Source organism: Suricata suricatta, chromosome 1 (assembly GCF_006229205.1).
Source record: "Suricata suricatta isolate VVHF042 chromosome 1, meerkat_22Aug2017_6uvM2_HiC, whole genome shotgun sequence".
NCBI lineage: Eukaryota > Metazoa > Chordata > Mammalia > Carnivora > Herpestidae > Suricata > Suricata suricatta.
Window position 1 is genome coordinate 125,895,952 of NC_043700.1, and position 7,078 is coordinate 125,903,029.

General features: G+C 38.1%; 1 long non-coding RNA gene across 1 annotated transcript in view; it reads right to left on the reverse strand.

Annotated features, from left to right (window-relative positions):
• Positions 1 to 4,322: 4,322 nt before the first annotated feature.
• The window catches only part of LOC115280159, an 8,026-nt gene continuing 5,270 nt past the window's right edge, over positions 4,323 to 7,078 (reverse strand). The window contains exon 3 of the long non-coding RNA XR_003903701.1: positions 4,323 to 4,393. This is a non-coding gene — a long non-coding RNA (uncharacterized LOC115280159). The remainder of the gene's footprint in view (positions 4,394 to 7,078) is intronic.

Below are 7,078 nucleotides of genomic sequence, written 5' to 3' on the forward strand. Positions count from 1 at the left end.
AGAAAAAAATGTGCTATTTTATAAAAGGAACATTTTGAAAACAAAAGGGGAAATCTTGGAAGGTAAATATATTATGGAAATTAGAAATGCCAAAAAAAGGGGTTTAGAAGATAAAACGAAGGAAATTTCACGAAATTAAAATAGATACAAAGAGGTTTAAAATAAAAGGAAAGACAGATAAGAAAACAAGAGAACCTAGGCACCTCGGAGGCTCAATCGGTTAAGCATCCAACTTCAGCTCAGGTTATGATTTCCAGTTTGTGGGTTCAAGTCCTGAATCATGGTCTGTGCTGACAGCTCCAGAGCCTGGAGCCTGCTTTGGATTCTGTCTCCCTCTCTCTATGCCCTTCCCCCACTCATTCTCTCTCTCTCTCTCTCTCTCTCTCTCTCTCTCTCTCTCAAATAAACATTTAAGAAAACACAAAAGAAAAGAAAGAAAACAACAAAACCAGAGGAGTTCTAGAGAATAAAAGAAAGACAGAGAGAAAATTAACAAACTATCACCAAAATTTCTCCGATTCATTAAATCATGAATTCATATTTTCACTTTTTAGTGAGTACCTAATATGTGCCATACGCTTTGCTAAATGATAAGAATTCAGCAGTAAACCAGTACATTTCCTGACTTCATGGAACCTACTCAGAAATGAAGGTTATAACTCTTTAGATGAAAAGAGCCCACTGAATATCAGAGACAATAAATTAAAAAAATATTGTCAGTAAACCACATCCTTATGAATTTTCAGAACACCAGGATGATGAAAACCTCTTAAAATCTTCCAGAAAGAGAAGGGTTTATATAAAGAATCTTGTGAATGAAAAAGATAGGTTCTCAATTCATACAAGAAGCTAGAAGACGATGGACAAGGTCTTCACAGTCCCAGAAGAAATTATTTTCTACCAAGAATTGAATTCCCAGCCAAACTATTAATCATTGTGAGGATAGAATATAGCATCTTCAAACATTCCGAGTTTTTAAAACTTTTATCTTTATCATGTACCTTTTACTGGGAAGCTACTTAAAAGAGATTCTCTACCCAATGGAAAGTTAACTAAAAAAAAGTGTAGGATCTAGGAAACAGGGAGTCCAACACAAGAGAGGGAAAGGGAGTTCCAGAATGGCGGTAGTGCATCAGCCCAGAGAGAAACCTATCCCAATTGGAACAAAAGGCCAGGGAGCTCAAAGGGATGGCTGTTTGCAGAAAGAGTGAGAGCAAGAGAGAAAGGGCTTACAGGGAGCAGATAGCTTACCTGATACATATATATGACGTAAGAGGACATTTACTCTGCTGTCAAGCATTATGAACAAATGAATAAAAAATGGATGAAGAAAAAAAGAATAAACCAGGGGCACATGAGTGACTCAGTTGATTAAGTGTTGACATCGAGGAGCCTGCTTGGGATTCTCTCTCCATGTCTCCCTGCCCCTGCCCTGCTCATGTGTGTGCTCTCTTTCTCCCTCTCTCTCTCAAAATAAATAAATAAACTTAAAAAAAAAAGAATAATCTAAAAACAAAAAAGGCAAATTTGGAGGTGTAAGATAACCAATTTATAGAAAACAATTAAGAATATGTAAAATTGGAGGGGCACCTGGATGGCTCAGTTAGTTCAGTGGCCAACTTCGACTCAGGTCATGATCTCCAGGCTTCACGAGCTCAAGCCTGCTTCAGCTTCTGTATTTCCCTCTCTCTCTGCCCCTTCCCTGCTTATGCTCTGTCTCTGTCTTTCTCTCTCTCAAAAATAAATTTTTAAAAATTTAAAAAAAAGAGAATATGTAAAATTGGAGAAAAAATAGTAGTATGAACTTCTTATTTATCAGGAAATAAATATCTGAGAGCCAGCTAAAAATAAGTAAATGACATTATTTTTTAGTTTTGTTTCTATTGCCTCAGGAGGCATATATAGAAAAATGTTGTTATGGCTAATGTCAGAGACATGAGCTCTGTGCTGTGCTCTCTTCTAGGATTTTTATGGTTTCAGGTCTTACCTTTAGATCCTTAATCCATTTTGAGTTTCTTTTTGTGCATGGTATGAGAAAGTGGTCCAGTTTCATCCTTTTTCATGTAGCTGTCCAGTATTCCCAGCACCATTTGTTGAGGGGACTGTCTTTTTCCATTGCATATCCTCGCCTCTTCTGTACTGGGACTGCATCAAAATAAAAAGCTTCTGCACAGCAAAGGAAATCGTCAGCAAAACTAAAAGACAACCTCCTGAATGGGAGAAGATATTTGCAAACAACATACCCAATAAAGGATTAGCACCCAAAATATATAAAGAATTTATACAACTCAACACCCAAAAAACAAATAATCCGGGTAAGAAATGGGCAGAAGACATGAACATATATCTCTCCCAAGAAGACAAAGATGGCCAACAGAAAAGAAAGGATGCTTGACATCACTCATCGTGAGGGAAATACAATTCAAAACTACAATGATATATCACCTCACACCTCTCAGAATGGCTAAAATTAAAAACATAAGAAACAACATGTGTTGGTAATGATGTAGAGAAAAAGGAACATTTGCATGCTGTTAGTGGGAATACAAACTGGTGCAGCCATTCTGGAAAAGAGTATGGAGTTTCCTCAAAAAATTAAAAATATAACCACCCTAAGATTCAGTAACCACACTACTGGATAATTACCCCCAAAATACAAAAACACGAATTCAAAGGGATACATGCACTCTTATGTTTATAGCAGCGTTATTTACAATAGCCAACATATGGAAGCAGCCTAAGCGTCCATTGACTGATGAATAGATAAAGAAGATGTGGTGTGTATATACATATATATATTATATATATATAATGGAATATTATTTAGCCATTAAAGAAGAATAAAATCTTGCCATTTGGAACAGTGTGGATGGAGCTAGAGAGTATAATGCTAAGTGAAATAAGTCAGTCAGAAAAAGACATATATCATATAATCTCACTTATATGTGGAATTTATTTATTTATTTATAAAGTTTATTTTGAGAGAGAGAGAGAGAGAGAGCGTGCACAAGTTGGGGAGGGGCAGAGAAAGAGGGAGGGAGAGAATCCCAAGCAGGCTCCATGCTGTCCAGTGCAGACACGGACGTGGGGCTCAATCCCACAAACACTAAGATCACTACCTGAGCTGAGATCAAGAGTTAGACACTCAACCAACTGAACCACCCAGGTGCCCTTCATATGTGGAATTTAAGAAACAACAAATGAACAAAGGGAGAAAAAAAGGGACAAACCAAAAAACAGATTCCTAACTGTAGAGAATGGTGGGTGGGGGATGGGTGAAACAGGTGACAAGTATTAAGAGTACACTTATCCTGATGAGCACTGAGCACTGTTTGGAAGTGTTGAATCACTAGATTGTACACCTGAAACAAATATAACACTGTATGTTAACTATACTGGAACTAAAAATCAAACAAACAAAAAAACACCCTCATAGACTCACAAATATCAGTAGGAACAGTCATGGTAGTGAGGACAGGAGAGAAGAGGGACTTGGGCTTTTTTTCTTTTAGTTTTTCTGGTAATTCCAACAGTTTACACATCTTGAGGTCAGTTTTTATTAATTCCTGTTTTTCTTGATTTTGTGTTCACTCTTTCCTGCTTCTTGGTATGTCTAGAAAACTTTCTGTTTTGTGTAGGACATTATGAATAATACACTGTTGAAAAAAAATTTTTTTTAAAGTAAGTGTTTCTTCTGGTGAGAAGGATGATGGTTGATGAGTGTGGCAGAGGATGATGTTTTTCATTACAAGCCTTGCTAAAATCTGGGGGCGCTTTGTTAAGTCGGTTAAGTGTCTGACTCTTGATTTCGACTCAGGTCATAACTCATGGTTTGTGAGATTGAGCCCTGTGTCAGGCTCTGGGCTGACAGTGTGGAGCCTACTTGGGATTTTCTTTCTCCCTCTCTCTTTCTGCCCTCCCCAGCCCATTCTTTCTTTCTCTCTCTCTCTCTCTCTCTCTCTCTCTCTCTCTCTCTCTTTCTTCCTCTTCCCCCCAAATAAATGAATCTGAGTACATGTATTTAAATGAAATTATAAGAAAGGCAGATGGTTAAAAATTGATGTTACTTGGAGCAGTTTCATTGTTTGAGAGATAGAGAGACAGAGCATGAGCAGCGAAAGGGCAGAGAGAGAAGAGACACAGAATCTGAAGCAGGCTCCAGGCTCTGAGCTGTCAGCACAGAGCCCGACACGGCGCTCGAACCCACGAACTATAAGATCATGATCTGAGCTGAAGTCAGCCACTTAACCAACTGAGCCACCCAGGCACCCCTACTTGAAGCAGTTTCAAATAGTATATAATAAGATAGAAAAATTATTACCTGATAAATCTATTTTATTCAACACATTTTTAAAGAGTGGTCTAGTCTGGTCAGTGCAGGTACTCTCTGAATCTGAAGAAAGAACAAAGGAATTAGTCATCCATTAAAATAAGTCCTGGTCCATGACCCTGGAACAAAAAGAGCTTAAGTAACTTCACCTATCGTGTGAGCATTGCATAATGTATAGAATTGTTGAATCACTCACTGTGCTATGCTCCTGAACCTAATATTACTTTATACGTCAACTATAGTACAATAGTAAAAAAAAAAAGTATTTTTAATCAGGAAAGGCTTAAAGCAATTTAGGCAGTGGGTCAACAGTGGATCATTAAATCAGCACAAGCTTTTGATATGCCTTCTGTTCAGCATTTCTCCTTTTTCATAGAAGCCATGTTTATAAGGAACTCAGAGTCATTTTGCACCCTGATTATACTCACATTCTCCTTCCTTCTTAAGAGGAAAGTTGTATACAATTCTCAGTGTCAAGAGAAGAGAGAAGAATGTTAAATATTTGTAAAGTACTAAAAACAGAATAAAACAGGAAAAGAGGAGCACCTGGGTGGCTCAGTCAGTTGAGAATCTGGCTTTGGCTCAGGTCAGGATCTCATGGTTTGTGGGTTCAAGCCCCGCATCAGGCTCTGTGCTGACAGCTAGCTCAGAGCTGGAGCCTGTCTTCGGATTCTGCCTCCCCTCTCTCTGACCCTCCCCTGCTCATGTTGTTTCTCTCTCTCTCTCTCAGAAAATAAAAAAAAAATTTTTTTTTAATTTATAAAATAGGAAAAAAAAGGGAGAGCACAAGTTCACTGAATGAAATTTTATAACTTGGCAATTTTTGTTGTTATATAAACCTTGTGCAAAGACCCTGAAGTCGCATCTGGGATGGATTTAATACTGAACCAGAAAAATACCTCTGTAAATTCTCCAATCATTTAAAATTTTTAAAAAGTTGGGCACCTAGGTAGCTCAGTCAGTTAAGCATGTGACTTCAACTCAGATGATAATCTTATGGGTCATAGTTTCGAGTCCCATGTCAGGCTCTATACTGACAGCTCAGACCCTAGAGCCTGCTTCAGATTCTGTGTCTCCCTCTCTCTGCCCCTCCCCTGTGCGCTCTCTCTCTCTTTCTCTCTCAGTCTCTCTTAAAATACATAACATTAAAAGATATGTTTAAATAAATAAACATTAAAAAGTTAAAATTTTTAAAAAGTATTCTTTAAATTCCTTCATGTGAATTTTGACTAAATAAGTAAAATACACAGATTCCCCAAAAAAGGGAAATAATGGAATAAACAAAAGGGTTAAACCTCATATTCTCCCTTCAGTGACTAATGATACAATAAAAATGGGGAGGAAAGGCATTTCCTTATAATCCATTCTTGGTCATGTACCGCATTAATAGTTTGTCCACCCCATCGCCGATTAATATCATGCTTAATAATGTATATCAAATGGAGACTGTCTAGCATATAATGGAAAACAGCAACAATGATTAAGTAGCCCTTCACCTCCCTTCTTCCTTTCGTTCTTCCTCTTTTCCTTCTTCTTTTCAAACAGTCTGTTTAAATAGCGACAAGTAGATAAGCAGAATAAGGAGGATGGCGAGGGACAAGCGTATGGAGCATCTCAGCTTTACTTTTCACAGCAATAAAGAGAAATCGGTTAGTTATATTAGCAGTGATTCTACATCAAATTAGAATCTTAAGGGAGGGAGATGCAAATGGAAAGCATTATCAAATCAACAGTATTTGGGTCAGAGGTGAAGTATTTCTCTACCTAGGGAGCCTGTAAAAATTATTCCACCTGGTGGTATTTGAAGCTATTTGGCAAAACGAACTAAAGAAAAAAAAAAATAGACCACAAATGTAAAGATGAAATATGACCTCCTCCTCCAAATGTGACACTAAGTAGTTCTGGCCATAGCACGACCTTTCCAAACCTGTTTTTCTAGTGCGTTGACGTGGAAAAATTAAATTCCCCAGAATTCCCTTCAGGGAGAGTGCTGTATTAGTGCAGAAGACAAGCTTTGTCAAACCTGTGTATGTTGGAAGCTGAGAAGCTGAGAGAGTCTGAGTGTGGGTACAATGCCCTATGGAGAACAAAGGGATGGATTTTGTGGTAGTTTAAGGAAAGGAAGAGAGAGACAGAGAGGTGGTAGAAGGAGGATAATGAAAGCCAAAATGCGGCAGCTCTTTAAGACTACCACCACCATTTTTCCTGCAGGCCTACAGGAAAAAATCATGGCAGGGTTGAGGTTGGTGAGTAGAAAAAGGTAAATGTACAGATTTCATCTCCAAGGTGTCGTGGGGGCTGATCAGAGATGTATACAGAGGTACAGTAAAGGCAGAGGAAAGCATGAGGACTCAAGAGGACATCGGACCCTCACAAACCATCATATTAGGATTTTGAACCAAGTTTAGCCGTCTCTTTGAAGGACCAGTTGCCCAAATGACATTTAGGTAACCAGGTATTTGTTTGTGAACCAAGAGGCAGAGCAGATAAAACAAAAGCATCTGTTTGCATCAATTCTTATTGCATATCAGAATTGCAGTTCAGGGAGCATAAATATGCGTAGAAACCCAAACTGTGTCCCCCTAGGGAACAAAACCAAGGGTTTTAAAAGATGAAAGGGAGTGCAATCTTTCATTTATGCATGTGAGAGGGTTGTCTTTTTTTTTTAATGTTTTTACATTGTAGTACTTGTTTTGCTTGTTGGTGATGTTTGCTTATTTAATACATTCTGTCAAGGACAGAAATTAC